This window comes from Falco punctatus (assembly GCF_963210335.1).
Source record: "Falco punctatus genome assembly, chromosome: 5".
Classification (NCBI taxonomy): Eukaryota; Metazoa; Chordata; class Aves; order Falconiformes; family Falconidae; genus Falco; species Falco punctatus.
The window spans coordinates 4,810,445-4,828,609 of record NC_137584.1 but is presented as its reverse complement, the minus strand read 5'-3'; the positions used below and the strand labels follow the sequence as shown (position 1 = coordinate 4,828,609).

The window sequence follows — 18,165 nt, the reverse complement described above, 5'->3', positions numbered from 1 at the left end:
GCAAGACAAGGTAGTATGCCAAGTCTTCCCCCACTCAACATAAATAGATTATATTTTCCAGATGCACATCTCTTGACACCAAGGCTAAGTGTCGACAATACTCACTGCAGTGAAATGCAAAACGCTGAGGAGACAGGAGAGGGGAAGATTTTTAGCACTGCAAGAAGTGCTACAATTAGGGGGTTTGGGGAGGGTATGAGATCTTCCCCTGTTGCACAGCAAATCGCTAAATCTTCCATAAGTTTTAAAAAAACAGAAGCTCAAAGTAATATTTTCCAACCTTTCACTAAGAGTAGGGGCCAAAACCACACGTTTTAAAGGTCTTCCACAGTTTTATTATTAGAAACAGAAACACTACTGATACTGATGAGTCATTTGTATTGGCGGAAACCAAGAACACCCATTTTCTTCATCTGTTACAAAGCTTTCAATGTGGTTTTCTATTCATTACTGGTCAAAGTAGTTGACTAAAAACAAAACAAGTGACAAGAACTCACCTTGTTGTTATTAAAGCCTGTTCTATACCAGCTGATTTTGTTTATCACACTTTCACAGATTGTTTTTTGTCCCATTCCACAAAAATAAGAAAAATACACAAAGGACAACTACAAATCTAAACTCAGTGACAGTAAATCCAGAACTGCAGACGAATAATTCACTCCGCTTCTGCAAAGGCTTTTGTGATCGACTAAGAAAGGAAAAAGAAAGAAGAGAAAAAAACCACAATAAGAAGATCAGTTAAAAATCATCAGTCAGCAGAAGCTATCATTTTAGGATCCTTATGAGTAATCAGAATAGAGGCTGTAAATAAAGAAGCAGTTTTACAAGAGCACAAGTTTTCATCTTCATGCAAATGAAGGAAACTTTTCATGCTAATGGGCAGCGATACTGCCACACAGGAGATAATAACCAAACTAAGAAACAGCAGAATTCTGAAAACTGAAGATGGCTAAAGCCATTGTTTTAAAGTTTAATTAGAATTCCTTGCTGGCTTTAAAGATTTCTGCCATAAAAAGGAGTGGAGGGTAGGAGACCGTACAGCTTGCAATTGGCAAGGGAAAATACAATTCATACGCTGGACTTGCCACATCCAAATTGGGAACAATGCTCGGGGGGATTGTTTTTTGGTTTTTTTTGGTAACACCCCATTCACAAAAAAAAGAAACAAAATAAACCCCAGAAGTTTATTCCTGCTGAACATCTGCAGCACCTAGCTGTACTTTAAGCACAACCTCTGCAGTGGTACGATGGATTTCTACTTCACATATGCACCTAGGAGAACAGCAGCCCGGCAAAATGACAGTGTATTTTGATACTACTGGGGAAGAAAACCACAGCAAAGCAATGACCAGAGAACTGAAAATAACCTTTGAACAACAGCTCGGCACTGACGGTCTCTCTGCCTGCGCCTCCTATTGTGGATAGTTTATAGCAAGGGTAGCTCCAAGCTGCACCAGACACGTGAGTCAGCAAGAGCAGCTTGCAGGAAACTGCTGACATGTTCAATTGCTCTCACATACAGTGAACACACCTACCCACTAAATAAAAAAACAGGCTGCATGCAAATCGGGGTAAAGGAACACCTCCACACCTACAGTTCCTGTTTTCCTAGTTCAGGTTTAAATTTTAAAGCGCTCACTAATGAAAAAATAAAACCACCCTCAGTGGATGTCGGCTATAAGAAGTAGCTATAATTAAGTCTCGAAGGTCATTTTGTTTATTTAAACAGACATAACTGCTTTTCCTCTTTGCAAAAAACAAAATTGCTGCTCCACAGCCCAGAAGCCCTGTATGGTCACAAGCAGTAAAGAGTTCCTGTTTTTCTTGGTGGGGAGACTCCTTTTGAATCTATGCATCAAAACCCATCTACCCATCACAGCCCAGCTGAGTGTTTTCAAAGCTCAGGAGCAAAAACATAAGCTTCCAGCTTCTGTTGCAACTCCTACTAGGTGTAAACTGGAAATCCCCAGCTTTTTTGTTCCTAGCAGCTTTTCAAGCATCTGTTCAGTTGATACAATAGCAGAGAAAGCTGTATGCAAATTATAGGTCTCGGGAATAAATCTGGGAGAATCTGACCCTTTCAGGTCACCTTACACACTAAAAAGAAGAAGAAAATGGCATACCTCAGGTCCTGGTGCCTCTCGCCCCTGCAGCCACCACCACCTCCTCCTCTTCTTCTTTTGAGGCACTGAATCTAAAGTGTCCCATCTTGTTCCGATGGCACGTTTGCACCAGCAAGTGTAAACAGCCAAGGGGGAGCAGCGGCAGAGGAGATCAGGGAAGGATGAGGGGCTATACACACAGTGCAGCCCTCTCACCCACACAGCAGCGCAGTTCAGCCCCCGCCACGTTAGCCTTTGCAGGCAACTTGTTTCAAGCCAAACAGGGACACATCTATTGATCTACTGAGATGCCAGTGCAGCACAGCTGGTGCTCCTCTGGTTGTTGCTGTGGCTCTTTCTGCATAAAGATCGATACAATCAAGAGAGGAGTCTTCCGAGCCCAATTTTGGACAGATTGAAGCTCTGCTCTACATGTAAACTTTCAGCATAAAAGTTTTCCCAAACTTATTCTCTCATTCCTTTTTATTTACCTGTTCTGAACATGTGGTTGCTCTTTGATCAATACCATTACTTCTAGCAACTTAGGAGCTTTGAGTCCATCACTGGCCACAAAGGCATCTGTATACATTCCATTGCTTGCCTGCTTTAAAATTTTAATTCATAGCCAAGAGTGGCACAGTAAGTAGCGCTCTTTTCAATCCACTACAAAGATGTTTCTGCCTAACTAAAAAGCAGAACGAACACATTGCAACTCAGCTGGCAATATTCATACATTTTACATCTTCTCAATGCAAGCTTCAAATGAATGTGTAATATTCAAGCAGCTGCCAAGGTTAATGTATTTTGGCTGAATTTAAAGGAATGAGGACCATTTTTTTGTAAAAAGCTGAACAAGCAGTTTGAGCACTGTTCTGGAAAATCTTGGGGGGTTACTGGGGATAGAAATCTACTGCCCATTCAGCTACTGCAACAAAATAATTTAGGCATCTACTCGAATATCAGTAAAGAACTGCAACACCAAAAAGATTCTCTTTGGTATGTGGTCAGGAAGAACACTGAAAGTAGCAGAACTAACTCAGACTTAGAGAAAGCTTTTAAGTTTAAATCCAAATTTTCTTAAACAAATTAATGGAATGATTGGTGTATTTCCCCTAACAGTTCAACTCAGAAACCACTAATATAGGACCATCACACCCAATACGAGCAGACCTGGAAATTCAGACCCAGAGGTGAAAGATGGAAGCATCCATGCCTTCCAACATAAGTCACATCTGCTAAACACTACAGGTATGTTCACGCAACTTGTAAACTAAGAAGCCATTCAGAGAGCATTCCTTTGAGTAAAAAGGCACCTACATTTTGACTTGCATATATAAACCATGTTCATACCACCTAAATTAAAATCACAAGAGACTCTGTTCACCTCACAGAATAAATGCTATTCAATTTACACCAACAGTTTATTACATGAAAATGTCATTACTACCAAAATGATTACTTTGCATATATTAATGTTACACATCTCATTTTTCAGCTTAGTACTGTAATTGTCTCTCAGCTACGCTCTAAGAGATCTCCCCTTTATCTGTGCGTATGTTAAGTCCTACCCAAAAAGAATGTCACAAACACACAATGAGAAAACATCTTTTTTTATTCTTCTTGGATTTTTTTTTAAATGTGATCGCTGGTTGTTGTTTTTTTTTTTTCCATGGCTGGTGATATTTTTAGAGAAAACCTTGAGGAAAATAACTAATTGGCAATCATACTGTAGCCTCATTAAGAAAAATAGCTATTACACTTCAGAACAGAAAATCAAGCAATTGAAGTTTTAAAATAAACAAGGGCAAGCAACTCTGTCACATATTCCACACTGTACATCATCTATACAGGGTTTTATTTTCAGCTCTCTTTGTTATTAATTATGTACATGCAGAAAGAGATATGCAAGATTGCTATACAGTATGGAGATTTTACTAAACTCATCAATTTCAATGAGACTCTGAGGCCTTCTACAATGTCAAAGATTTACTAGAATCTCTTCGTATTAGGAGTGTCATGTCAATGCCTATTTGTTGGGATTTGGACCGTTACTCTCAACTAGCAACTCGGGTGCCATCTCCAACTTTCCTTCACGCCCAGCACAGAAGAGTGAACAGACAGTGTTTTCTTGCTTCAAAATGAACGACAGAAAGCAAAGAAAGGAGAGGAGGGTGTCCCACCTACATCACCAGCACATCCTGCCAGCATGCACCACCTTAATACCAACAGATGCTCCAGATGTGCCTCCACACCAGAAAAAGACTAGGAATACCTGCTCTAGTACTGTTTCCCCAGTTTGAGACATCTGGGCATAAACAATCGCTCACGATTAACCAGTTCCGATCTGTCAGCATGTGCATCAGTTATGTATCTGCTGTGCACACCTTTCCCATGTGTGCACCTTTGCCACGTGCACATCACAATGGTAAAAGTTCTCAAAAATGTTAGTTGTTTAACCACAAATTGCACGGCAGAGTTGCCTAGCATTGTCCAGAAATGCATACTCTGCTTCTGCAGAGCACTTCTGCAAAACATCTCTAAATATCCTGACAACCACCCCATCTCCAAAATCACTAGGGACCTTTCCTGTCCACTTGACAGCTCAGCGTACTGGTGTACATCTGTTTGAATGGCTCGTCCAGTGTTACAGAGCTAACGAACACAAAAAGTAGACCTATGATCCTCATTTTTCAATCTTCTACTTTTCCAATTAGTCACGGCTTCCTTCCACTTCTTGCCGAGCACCTTCAGAACAGCCTTTGAAGATGGAGGGTCAAATGTGAAAAACGATGCTGAAAGCACAGGTTCAGTACACCGCAGGGAAGTACAACGCCGATCCATTTTGCTGCACAAGTGCCCAGATCCCAGCGACGGGGGCAGGCGGGTGGGTACAAAAGGCAACACGGGCTTTTAAAGGAACAAGCCCCCATCTGAAGTGGAATTTTATTTCTATCTGTCAGATGTAAAGCCTCCTAGAACACTGGTTTCAGGCTGTTGCTACAACAGCCCCGTAGACAACAGCTTCAGACGAAACCTTATCACTTTATTCTATCCATCTCATCAAACGCAATTATCTCAAATTTCAGTATTTACGTACCTGAGCGAGTCACTTCACCCAAGCACCACCACGCTCTTCAAACTGCTGAGCATTCCACCGTCTACGGCAGAACCTCAGACAATTCCCAGCCTGAAAAAAACCGACTGGTTTCTAGCTCGAGCCCCGGACCACCCGATTAAAATATGCACAAGTTTAGCGACAGTTCCAAAGTCTTTGAGAACGGGCTTTCATCATGAAAACACTGACACGGCTTCAACTAGCACAAACAGCAGCACCGCGATTTCCCAATCTTTCCAACACCCTGAAGAGTATTTTTAATAAGATGTCATCCCCGCCTCACGTTTATTACCATTGAATGACAAACGGGGTTTACTCCGGAGCTGCCGGGGCTTCGGCGACAAGGGCACGACGATCTCACGATAACTGAAGCGTTTGAAGCAAGACACCCGCCGCATTACAAAAATAGCCTGCTCCACAAAAGGAGAGGCACGATTTCACACTTAGAGTCTTTCATGACAGCCAGCGTCCCCGCGGCGCGCTGCCTTGCCTACACGCTCCGTTCTAACGATCCAAGAAACTGTTACCGGAGTTCGCATCCCCCCCGAACCCGCGCGGGGGGGGGCAGGGGCCGCCGCTCGCCCGGGGGTTCTGCCCGCTCGCCCCGAGCGGCTGCAGGTGGCCGCGGCGGCGGGACGGCGCTGGGCGGAGGGGGCTGCCCGGGGCCTCCGGGCGGAGCGGTGCGGAGCGGTGCGGTGTGAGCGCACACACGGACAGCGGGGCGCCCGCCGCGCACTCCCCGTTACGCAACGCGCGTGTTTCCCACTTCGGGGAGCGGGCAGCCAGCACAGCCCGCGGCCGCCCGGGCGGGGCGCAGCCCCCCGCCTGACCCCGCGCAACAGCTGCTCGGCGAGGAGAAGGGGAAAACCCACGCTGCGCCCCCCACACCCCGGCCAGCCTCCCCCCAAACTTCGCCCCCCCACCCCTTCCCCAGCGGGGCTGCCGAGCCGCGGAACAGGCGCACTCACCTCGCCTCCGCGCAACTTTCGGGGGTCTCCCCTCTCGCTGCAGCCTGGGGGAAGGGGGGGGGGGGGGGGGGAGGCCGTGGGGCGGGGTGGAACGGGGCGGGGGGGGGAAAGACTGTTACGGCTGAGGAGGTTTGGGGAGGGGGGGGGTTGCTCTTGTTGTTTCTGCTGCTGTTGTTTCGGAAATTCTTATTAATACGTCTCTGCGGTCAGAAAACTGCACCCGCCCCCCCCCAAATGAAAAAAAAAAAACCGCCCCAGACGCTCATCACATGGCGATTGCTTTGAACCAGCTGCTTCCAGCGCCAAAGTCTTGCGGAGAAAAATAAAGGGGGAAGGGAGGGAGGGAAGGAGGGAGGGAGGGAGGGAGAGGGCTGGCAGGGGGGCCGGAGGAGGAGAGAAAGCCGCAGCGGAGGGAGGGTGGGAAGGAGGGAGGGAGGGAGGGAGGGAGGGAGGCGGGGGGGGGGAGCGGCACCGCGGCGGCTGTGTCGCTGCCGGAGCGGCCCCCGGGGCGGGCGGCGGTGGCAGCCCGGCGGAGGCGGTGAGGGAAGGCGGCACCGCGCTGCTGCCGCGGCCGCTGCTGCCCGGCTCTGCCGCGCGCCCGCCGCCGCCGCCTCGCGCGCCCCGGCCCAGCACCGCCCCCGCCCCTCAATCGCTACATTGTTGACATTCGCAGGCTGACATCATCCTCCCCGCCCCGCCGCCCGCTCCATTCACAATAACGCTACGCCAACGGCGCAGCGCCCGCTCCCCGGCCGGCCCCGGCCCCGGCCCCCACGCACGGCGAGCGGCGCACGGCCGCTCCGCCAATGGCGGCGCCTCTGACGTTCCCCCGCCCCGCCCCTCCGGCCGCCGAGGGGGAGGCGCATGCGCAGCCCGCCCTCCCGCGCTTCCCGCGGTGGGTGTGTGCGGGCGGGCGGGAGCGCGCGCGAGTGTGTGTGTGTGTGTGTGTGTGTGTGTGTGTGTGTGTGTGTGTGTGCGCGCGCGTGCCGCCGGACCCCGCGCGGGGCTCGCGCCGGCGGCCGCAGGGGGCTCTGGGAGCCGTAGTCCGCCGCGAGGGGCCGCCGGGGCCCGGGCCGGCCCCGCGGCAAGGCCCGTCCCCGCGGCGCCGGCGGCGGCGAGGTGCGGCGCGCGGCTCCCGGGCGGCAGGCGCTGGGGGGGGCCGGCGCCCGGGCCGCATGGAGGCGAGCGAGGGCGCGGCGCGCGGGGGCGGCGGGGGGCCATGGGCAGGGCGAAGCGCGGCCGCCCGGCCGCCCCTCGCTGCCGGCCGCGCCGCGGTGTTGGTCCCGATGGTCCTCCACGGGCCCCGCCCCCGGAGAAGCCTCATCCTACCGGCATTGCCGCCCGCCAGCGCCCAGCAGTCCCGAGTCAGCCCCGCCGCGCAGCGCAGGGACAGCTAAGCGCTCCCAAGACAGACAAACGAGCCCCGGTATCCCCGCCGAGTGCCGCCGGCGCGGGGGCCGCAGGGGGCCCGCCCGGGAGCCCCTTCCCGGCCGAGGCCGGGCGCCGCCGGGCCTTCTGCCCAGCGGGAAGCCGCGACTCCTGCAAGAGATCTGGCGGCGGCGGCTAGCGCTTCGGAGCGGGACCCCGAGCGTCCCGAGAGATGAGATGCAGTTGGGAGAACCGGCAGATGAATAAACCGCGTTCTGCAAGCCCGGGTCGCGCAGCCGGGCTGAGACGGAAAAACATAAAGATGAAAGACGGCTGGTAAAAAGGAAAGTTAGAAAATAAATGATTCACAATAGGGGCTGTGAGTGAGATTATCTCTGGACACATCTCTAATTAAAGGACGTTGGATAACTAGAGGGTTACATTTTCCTGGGTCAGTGGTCTTGAAGAAGAAATTGCAGTTGCGGTAAATGTCAATAAAGAATGATGGTGACCTGCTACTAACAAAAGCACATTCATTAATTAACGTGGGCGTGTTTGTTATTTTTTCTGTGTTTATGTCAGTTTTATTGCACATTCTCTGTTTCCCCCTTTCACTACAGAGAGATGATAGATAGGGTTTTCCGTGCCTTTTAGAGTGGCGCAGTTTCTGTGAAGTTATTTCACCGATGTCTTCTCCTGAAATTGCAGCAGCTCCATCAGCCTACCTGTGTTTTCAAAGTCTACTAAGCTACAGAAAACTATGCAAATGCCGCATGCCAACGCAAAATCAACTCTTCATATGCAACGACAAATATATCATTACTTTTTAAAAGCATAGTTCTCCCCTGGCTTGCATTTTGCACAATTGCCCACTTGTGTGAAGTGAAAAGTGTTTCAGTTTGGTAGCATTTCACCCCTACTTTTCCAAGCTATGTGTGGCTGCAGAGTAGCACCCCACTGGAGAATTTGACTCATAAACTTCACTTGCCCTTTCCAAGTAATGTTCATATAAAGCCTTACTCACAAGTGCCATTTAGGTTCTGGTTCTGCAGACTTATATGGTGTTAAGCCTGTGAAAAGTCCCACAGTGTGTAAGGGGACATGCCATGTTTAAACACTAGCAGGACAGCCTTCTTGTTGCCTTGTTTTTCCTAGAGACACAAAAAAAATTTTCTATTGGTGTGACAGATAAAAATACTGTATTGAGAAGGACAGGGAGATAAAAATAGGCCATGCAGCATTTGTAATGCTTTAGTTAGCATGCTGTGTGCCCATTATGCTGCTGCATTCAAAGTGCACTTACTCTGTTATTTACAACACACTACAGGAGATACAGCTCCAGGTAGTTAAAGCCAGCCAAACAGAAAACTCGGCAAAGCGATCTGTATACACCTGCGCCCATGGCACGCGTTTCTGAAAGGTGCAGTAATTGCCATTTATCGTACTGGCCAACATTTTAAAATTAATGTTACAATTTGGCTTAAAGGAAGCGTAAAATGAAAACATCCATTTTAGATTTTATTCTTCTATTTACCCTGTGATAGAATTTGCAGTGACTTCAGTGTGAATCGAATCAAACTTGTGCGGAACTGAGATCAGCACAGAGTAAAAAAAGCCAGAGCCAAGCACGGACTGGGCACTTAGGCTTTTTGAAAACTCACCAAGCACCTCTGTGCAACTTCTGGTATCCAAATACTGTTAATGATTTTGTGACCGACTCATAATGGAAGACGGTGTTCAGATACTGGTATATCATTCCGATCGTGATTTTATTGTAGTTGTTATATCTATATAACACTAGAATAAACTGGGGAAAAACTGACAGTTGATTTTCAAAAACAGAAGGAATATTACACTAACCAAATGAAACCTACTATTTAAAAATGCTATTTTTATATCGTGTATTATACATTTTAATGCATTGGCTTCCCAGTTAATTCCCAAACTGCTCATATTCCAACAACAGATCTAGTCTGATCCTGTTTCCATTGGAATCAACTATTGCCACGCCTCAATTTTTGTGTATGTAACTATTTCTGGACCGTTTTTCTTGAAGTACAGCCAAACATGTATTCCAGACAAATATGAATTATTTGAAGAGATGTCATGTATTGTCTCTCAAAATGATCCAGAGTTTGTCAAGCAACATCAAAATACGATAAGAATAAATGTGAAGAGGTACAATTTAGAAGTTATCCCGTGAAAACCTGAGGGGTAACTTGCCATGAATGCTGCAATGCTGTTCTCAAAAAAAGGCTAAACCATGCATTCAGCAACTGGTTTTAACTCAGCTCTATGGAAAAATTTCCTGGTTACACGTTACCTTTACTAATGTCTTAATTACATGGTTTCTCCACGCTGCCGTGACTTCACCCCTTTAGAGAGGACTGCCTTGTTGAGCTTATGGCAGTTGACCTGCTTTTCAGTGTTTTCTTTGTGGATAACACAAAACTTTCCAGACTATCTGAATTACAAATATATATTTCAATCATATTTCATATGTAAATTTAGAAGATTTTAGATGGAATCCAATATTGTAAAACATGTCCCAACATCCCTTTCTGAGATCTCATTTGCATATCAATCTTGGAACTTGAATAGTCTTAATAGTGCCACTTGTTGGAGAGCTCCGTGTATTGCAAGGTATTTCAATCATGTATCTATAAAAACAAATTGCTTTTTCCTGGTGATCGGTAATTCCTACTTTAAAGTGCTATGGGAAGAGATGAAAGTACTGCACAGAACAACTTTTTTTTCAGTCTCGGCTTCAACCACGCTGACTCAAAGCCTCTATGAATGAGCAACATGTTAGTGGATCTTATGCAACTTGATCTTTACAATGGTAATGAAGGAGTGGAAAAGGAAAAATAAGGACAAGTCTTGTGGTTTTTAATTGAGGAAATCGTCATTTCCTTCTGAAGTACATTTCACCCTGCAGCATTTGGGTGAAAAGATCAGCTTTCCTGGATAAGCCCTGGTCCTGCGCACAGATCCAAGTCATTATTGATAATTATGCACATATTCTCCTGGGTTGTGCAGGTAGAATTAATGAAATTGCATCATTTTCTTTGCTGTGATTAAGAAATTCATAGTTGATTAGTGATTATACTACAGGCACCATATGTCTTTTCATAACCAGATCCTAACACACCCCAGGTACATTGTGTTTCCAGGAGCACTGACAGTACGAACAGCACGCCCTGAGTCAGTGGCTGTGACGGCTACGAAGGAGACATTGTCATGGTGCGTGATATCAAAGATCCACAATGTAATGTCTCTGCAGCGTGGCTTGACATTACATCAAAAGCTCCACAAAGGAACATTTGCCATGCACAGAGCATCAGATTTCCAGCATGATATTTTGAGGAGCTGGTGAGATATAATATTTGAAATATACTGAAGTATTAACAAAGCATTGTTGCTGGGACTAAAATTATAATGTCGGGAAGCAAGGCAAGAAAAAATGACAGGCACTGACCTTTAAAAAAATAGATGCAGATACCATAGTAGAAAGGGAATTTAAGGAGCTGTTGACATTGGGTGTCAAGAAATCGAGGGTCAGGAATCACTAAGGTTTATGCCTTATGTCTAAAACGTGTTCTGTGGTCACTAAGTCAGAAGGTAGGGTCTTCTCTGGTGTTTATCTTTTTCAAAAAAAGAGAAGTAAACTGTTCAGATCACCTGCTTGCTGGGGTTGATGGGTTTTGGTTTGACATACAGTAATCTGGGAAAAGTAATTGCAATACCTATGCTAGACAGACAGGATGAATGACCTGAAGATTGTTCTTTCCATTGGTTTTATGGGAGGTCAGGGTTTGTCAGACCCAGAGCAAACACAATCCTAACAGCCTTCTGGTGTCTTGAAGTTCAGTGCCGTTAGGGGCAGTCCAAATACAGCCCACAGCAAGACCTGGAGATTGCCAGCTTTGTCCTTTCCCGTTTTGTCTTTAAATCAGTGCTGCCTTCTGAGATCTTACTCAGCTGTAGTAAGGCTTTCAAATTTTATTTACTTAGTACATTCATTATTTACAATTTGTGAGTAACACTTTAGAATTGTATTTTAAAATATCAATATAAAATAAAATTATATTCTTTTTTAACATTCTAAAGGTGACATCTGGCAAATTCCCTGATTTTGCAGGTCAGGATGATCCTGGAGTCTGCTTCCAAAGGCAAGGACATCCGTAATGACATATTTAAATCTCAGTTCATATTCCTTTATCACTAAGAATCAGCGTAGGCAAATCAGCTCCAAAAGTCGTCTGAGGGCAGTTGTAGACAAAGCTCAACCTCGTTTTAGCTCAGCTTGTTCAAAAGCCTTGTAATCCTTTTTTCAACAACTCTCTATCTTTACGATTGCCCGGAAATGTGAAAATAGCTGCAGCAAGCCATCAGAGTGCGGACAAAGCATCTGCTTGGCCACGGCTTCTGCAAATCAAGGAATGCAGAAGAGGGTTAGAAGAAAGCTCCTTTCTCTTGAGTAGTGCTGAGGGAGGGAAAACATCTTGGAGGGGGGAACAAGGAGGGCAGGTGGTGGTTTATCCAGGTGTGATGGAGCGGTGTTTGTACCTTGGACAGTAAATTTCATGCGGGAGACTTTTTCCGTTCCAGAGCACTGAGATACTTCTGAGCAGTCTAGGTCCCAGTTCTGACATGTCACAGGATGCCAGTAATCTGGCAAGACTTAATTCAACGTCATGATTTTGGGAAAGAACATAAAATGGGTAAGAAAAAAACCCATTATTCCCTGGGTAGAGATTACTATTTCTAAGGAGTCTTCTACTCCACATAGTCTTTAACATCAATGAGAGTTTATGCACATGCACCAGTGGCTGACTAGACCCAAATCCACTAATTAAGAGTAAAAGCCTTGAGGTAATTATTACTCACAAAGACACGGAGTTGGTAACATCTCTGACTTTCCATTGCCCGTGATTCTGCTTTCAGTGGATAACTGTAACGGGGACTTTTTGCAAATAAATCTCTTTCCTCACAGGCTGGACTGTGCAGCCACAGCAGAGGGCATCTTGTTGTTTCAAGGAAGTCACAAGGAGTTTCTTTAAAACTGGCATGGCAGTGGGATGTTTGAGTGGGTGCCCACCTGCTTCTTGTGCCTCTGGCGACCTCTCCCTTGGTCCTCAGCACTGGGCTGCCATCGTGGTGGCTGTGCACTCCCCTTGCCTCTGCAGATGGAGGCATGCTTTGCCGAGCACACTGCTGCTTCAGCTGAGGAGGTATTTCTGGGGATGAGTCATGCAGGATGTAGCAGATGGTGGGAAACATGAAGCCATGAAGAAAATGCAGTGCTGGTGGGACTGGGAGAGGAGACTGGAGCACTGAGGGTGGGCAGTAGAGATGGAAGGGGGAAGGAAGCAGAGTCCAAAGCCATCAGCTTTGGCAGAGTCCGGTGGTGGTAGATGTAGTGTTGTGGGGCATGGCCAAGGTGCCCATCAGTGTGCCTTCAGAGGGAAGAGTGGGAAGTCACATGCAGCAACATGTGGGAATGTAAAATTTAAGAGGCAAGTCTGATCATTGTGTAGCTTAATAATAACGTGCTTCATGTAGCTGAGACATGACTGGAGCATAAGAAGGCTTGTGGAGTTTGGGGATGGCTTCTGGCTGAACAGAAGCTGGAGAAGGACCGGCAGGAGGGCAGCTGGGGAACACAGAGGTTGCAGATGTACTGGCACTTAGCAGGCACACAGTGGCTGTACTGGTGTGGTGGTCCCCACTGCCTCTGATGGTCTTGGAGTAGATGTTGGAGTATTTTGGACTTGGTGTTCCAGGCTAAACCCCTGACACTGTGGAGTTATGAGGTGGGTTTGGAGTGCTTCAGTGCTATACTGAAGGCTTTAGCTTTTGCAGGGTCAGTTTATTCTGCTTTTAGCTCTAATACTAACCAAAGAGCTTGGGAGCCCAACAAACCTGTGGGTTTCCACTCACATAACTAACAACAGTTTGATTCATTTACTTCTCATATCCATCGCTTTCAGTTTTTTCAAAAAGGCTGCAGGAGGTTCTTGCACTTTAAGCAAGGACTGGGGCTGAAAATATATTTCTGTAAGAATGAAGATGGCTCTTTCCATGCAGAGGCATTTATAAGCTGCATTCATATATTTTTTGATTAATAGATAGTGTTGCTGAAGTGTTAGCACTCAAGGCAGAGGTCAAGTCTGTGTTATTTTTCTGTCTTAGAGGTGAAGGCAGAGTGCATTGGCTTGCAGCATGTGTGTGATTTTATTTTTTTTGTAGCCATGGCAAATAATTGTGACCCCTGATTATTGGAGTGATTTAAAACTGCTTTTCGCTATGTTAACTTGAAGTTGTGAACTACAAAGGTCTGCTGTGAATAGCATATGAATAGAAAAGTGACTCTGTTGGAACTCGCTATTATGTTTGAAGTTGGTAGAAACTAGAGACTGAAAAGACCCACTAGTTCACTGAATTAATTCGTTGCACATGCAAGACAGAAACTCCTTGCACAGCGCATTTCTCAGGAAAAAGAAAATTTGGGGAGATGTTTCTGGAGGAAATGCCTTGACACAATGCAGTCCATTAGGATGTCTACATTTTGACCTGGTCTGCCATCTAGGTAATTTTTGCATCAAATTTGCAGTGTCTGTTGCAGAATGACTAAAAAATTAAAGCTTCACATAGAACAAAGTTTATTTATGTATTACTCTTTCTTAACACTGAAAGGAAGTACTATTCTGTAGTTGTAGCCATTCTTTTTCTCTGAAAAACCGTCTGTTTAGCCTAAACGTAAATGTTGTGAAAACACAGGTGAAACACAAGGTTGATAATATATTTTTTATTTTTAAATACAAGTCCAATGAAACATTTTTAAACAGCTGGCAACCTGCAGTGTCTGAAATTCAGTAATGATACAAGTAAAACCTTGAAAGCAGTTGGTGAGGAATGTCACATTACGTGTATGAGGCTGACGCATGGCTGGGGGGGAAAAGCCCCCTCGTTGAGTCACGAGGTTGGGAAAAGATCTCCTTGCTTTCCAACTCCTTCTCAGAGAGGAGTCTGAGATCCAATAGATAGATCCAATCCTAGTCACAGACTTGGGCAAGGGGTTTAGTCTAAAGGATACAGCCACTCACCAGAGTCAACGTTTGCCTGTCAGAGCCCTCTCAAGGACCTTCACTGAAACAATTTCATGAAGTTGAAGAGAAATAGATGCTTTATTAAGGCAACAGATATAACAGGTTTGGAGTTGCTGTTGATAAATGCAGTTGCTGCAAAAATGGAGCTCGAGTTAAAGAGTGCAGTGCTTTTGTTAACAGTACCTTCCTGGGTAACACCCAGCGTAGTTGGAGGCACCAGTCTTACCACAGAGGTGTCCCTGCCTGGGGAGGGGAGAGGCCCAGGCCCATTGACCCCTCTGGCGGTTGCAGTTGTCATCCTCAAAATAGAGGATTCTAAACGATGAGTTTATACTCGTGGCAAGAAGGGACTAAGTCAATTATCGTGTGCCGATCGGCCCTTAGCAAGGATTGTCTATTCTGGAAGGTCAGCGGGGCCTGATGGCTCAGCACGGGGCTGGGGATTTGGCACAGACCTACAGGGGTCTTCCTGGCAGTTACTGAAGCAACCCCGGGCTGTGAGACCCCTGCCTCACCCTCTGCATCACTCAGTTGGGTTGATTCTTAGACCTTATCCGTTACCTGTTCTGTGAGATAAGTGTGTTGCCCAAATTAACCACCCACCCACCCACACACCTCACAGCTTCCTGCTGACTCTTAGTAGCTTCTGTAATTGGCACCAGTGTCCCACAAGGAAACAAAAAATTGCTGATATTTGGTGATTAACCCAAGCGAACAGAAAGAAAATAAACCAAGCCTGTAAAGAGGGACAAGCAAATTCCATGAGAAGAAATTTCAGTCATCTAGTAATTTAACTTAATTTAACTAGACGTGTAGGCCAAAAAAACTTTTTTTTTTTTTTTTTTAAATGGACTTTCATGGGAAGTTGATAGAGTTCCTCAAAGGAATAGACTTGCTAGCTGCAATTTATGTATGGTACAGCCTACTTTTGTCTTCAGCTTATGAAATTTGGTCTAGTTTGTCATGACTACTTTCTTTGTTAAAAGGTAAAATGCACATTGGGCAAATGTTCTATGGCAATTTGCATAAAAAGTGATGACAAAGAGCAATTAATTCCTCATTATTATGCACTGAAATGCTACTTTGCTCCTAAGTGACTGTAGAGGAGGGTTTTTTCTCTGTGTGTAAATCTGTTGCGGCATTGTTCTAAAAATAGTACTTAAGAGCCCTCTGCACTCTTTATAAATCAGGGTCTTTGACACTCCATTCGATTCTCCACAGAGAGATTTTTCTCACACATGCTGTACACTACAAGTATCGCTCCAAATGTTCATCACAATAATAATAAGCATCAGAATTTTGTTAGATAAAGCAAGATAGAGGAATTTAATATTTTGTCAAATTAGATCTCTATCCTTTTTATCTGGAGATCAGTATTCAAAGTACACTCAGATCACACACAAACAGAAACATATTCCTACCACACACAGTTAGTCTGTGCAGAACAAAGAGTCAAGATACCGTTTTCTATGAAGGCTTGATTCTGAGTACAGATTTCATTACTGGCTCACCATAGGATAATGAAATTCCTTCAGGGCAAAGATGAGGTACATCAAAGAGGCAGCGTGGAGAGGCAGACTTTGTTAGTGCGTGCTCTGTCACCTGCATTACTGGTCCTTGCCTGCCTTTAATTTGTAAGGAAATGTTAGTAATTCAAATCCTTTATTGGACCAACTTACATTTATATATATACATGCATCACACACACAGAAATATATATCTTTCAAAATACAAAACCTTCTGGAAGTTGTGTGACTTCTTTACAGCTGAAACAGAATATAGAAAATAATTAATTTCTTACTAGCAAAAATGACCCAGGTAGGTCCTAAAAGCATCTTTGCATTTAGTAAATAAATGCTGTCTGCACCGTGTAGATAAATAACCATTCATGCAACTTTGCTTTTTTATTTCTGTAGCAGTTCAGAGTGACTTTAGTGCTTATGGAAATGAGAGGCCGATGTTCGGTAAGACCAGGAGCTGCTGAAAACATGAATCACCAAAGCTTTCCCACAAAGCTTTGCCGATATGGGAACAAAAGGGTTGCCCTACAGAAATGCATCACGGGTCTATCTAGTCCAGCATCGTGCCTCTGGCAGCGGCTAGTAACTGATGCTTCAGAGCAAATCAAAACCACAGCCAGCACCTAGCTAATTATGAGATGCTATGCATAGAGGAAAAAAAGGTTGATCCTGACTCAGAAGAGAGCAGTTTATGCCCTGAAGCGTGAGGTTTGATTTCCCTTGTATCCTTTTGCTTAACTCACACAGTTGCAAATACTATTTATGCTTAAAAGAGTTTCTAATCCTCTCTTGGATCCTAATCAACAATCTGCCTCAATAACCGGAGTTACCAGGAAGTTCTTGGGGCTGAGCACACACTGCATGGAAGCTTTGTGCTTTGCTAGTTTAGCGAAAGTTTTCCAGCCTTGGCCTAATACCCACTGCCCTGAGGATCAGACCCAATTGTCTAGATGAAAAATACCCAAGCTACCACTCCCTTCTCCTTGAGTCCTCCCTAACTGAAGCAGTTCTTTCCCACCCCCCACTTGCAAAACTATTGCTTTGGGTAGATTTCTTTCGCTGGCACAGGGCAGTGGCTCCCGCTTTTTATCCTTCTAGGAGGTTTGGACAGGTTCCTCTGTGCATCTCACCTCAGCATGGGAGCGGTCTGCATGCAGGCAGAGGATGCTGCCTGGCCGTGCTGTCTCCCACTGTTGCAAAGGACAGGGCAGTGACAGGCAGAGGAACAGGGCAGAGGAGAGGCTCACAGAAGGCAGCAGTGGTGCCAGCCTTTTTCTGCTCTTCCAGCATTTCCTCATGAAGTAGTGGGAACTCCGCTTGGACTACTCTGTGAAAACATGCAATGCTTGTGAGAATCCCTCTCCTTCCCATCTCACTTGAGATTTTCTGCTCTCCTGGGCAAGAATGCAAGCAAAGTTTTAAACCTATCCTTTTACGACCTTGAATGAACTTGAACAGCAGTGCAGAGTGATCCTGGCTCCATTAGAGCAGAGCAATAATCCTCTCTGCACTCTCCCCATCATTGAGTGTGGGTTTCTTCTATGTACATCGCAAAATGGTTATTTAAATCTAGCACATGGACCTTAACAACAATACCAGCAGGTAAAGGACATCCAAAAAACCCACTTAACTACTCCCTATGGGGCCTCCATGCTTAAGCCTGAAGGTGTGACCCTGAGCTGCTAAACAGAGAGGTGCCTCCTAAACAAAGAGGTGCCCACACACTGTTGGTTTTCATCTCAAAGCTTCGCCTTCATGACCTGAGGCTGTCATTGCTGCACAGGCACAGACAAGCCTTGGTTTTGATGGTGGCACGCAGACTGAAGCCTAAGGGTGCACTTCTGAGACAGCTCCGAACAGCCCTGTGGGCACTGCTGCCATCCCATCCTTACCTCTGGCTGTGTTTTCCCATCTCTCCCTCGCCGCTTGCCCCTCGGCCTTGCAGTAAGCCAGTTTGAAAGCTGAAGTGGCTGACATTTC

The 18,165-nt window shown here is 45.9% G+C and overlaps 1 protein-coding gene across 5 annotated transcripts in view; it reads right to left on the bottom strand.

Moving 5' to 3' along the window:
• Positions 1-18,116, bottom strand: part of BACH2 (BTB domain and CNC homolog 2) — a 202,695-nt gene extending 184,579 nt beyond the window's left edge. The window contains exons 1-2 of one of the 5 annotated variants that reach the window (XM_080389328.1): positions 2,124-6,146; positions 498-688 (exon numbers count right to left, since the gene is read on the bottom strand). The gene's annotated coding sequence lies outside the window, so the exon portion shown is untranslated. Of the gene's footprint in view, positions 1-497; positions 689-2,123; positions 6,147-6,185 lie in introns of those variants that run through there. The other 4 variants (XM_080389329.1, XM_080389335.1, XM_080389330.1 and 1 more) reach the window with 4 other exon arrangements.
• Positions 18,117-18,165: the final 49 nt, after the last annotated feature.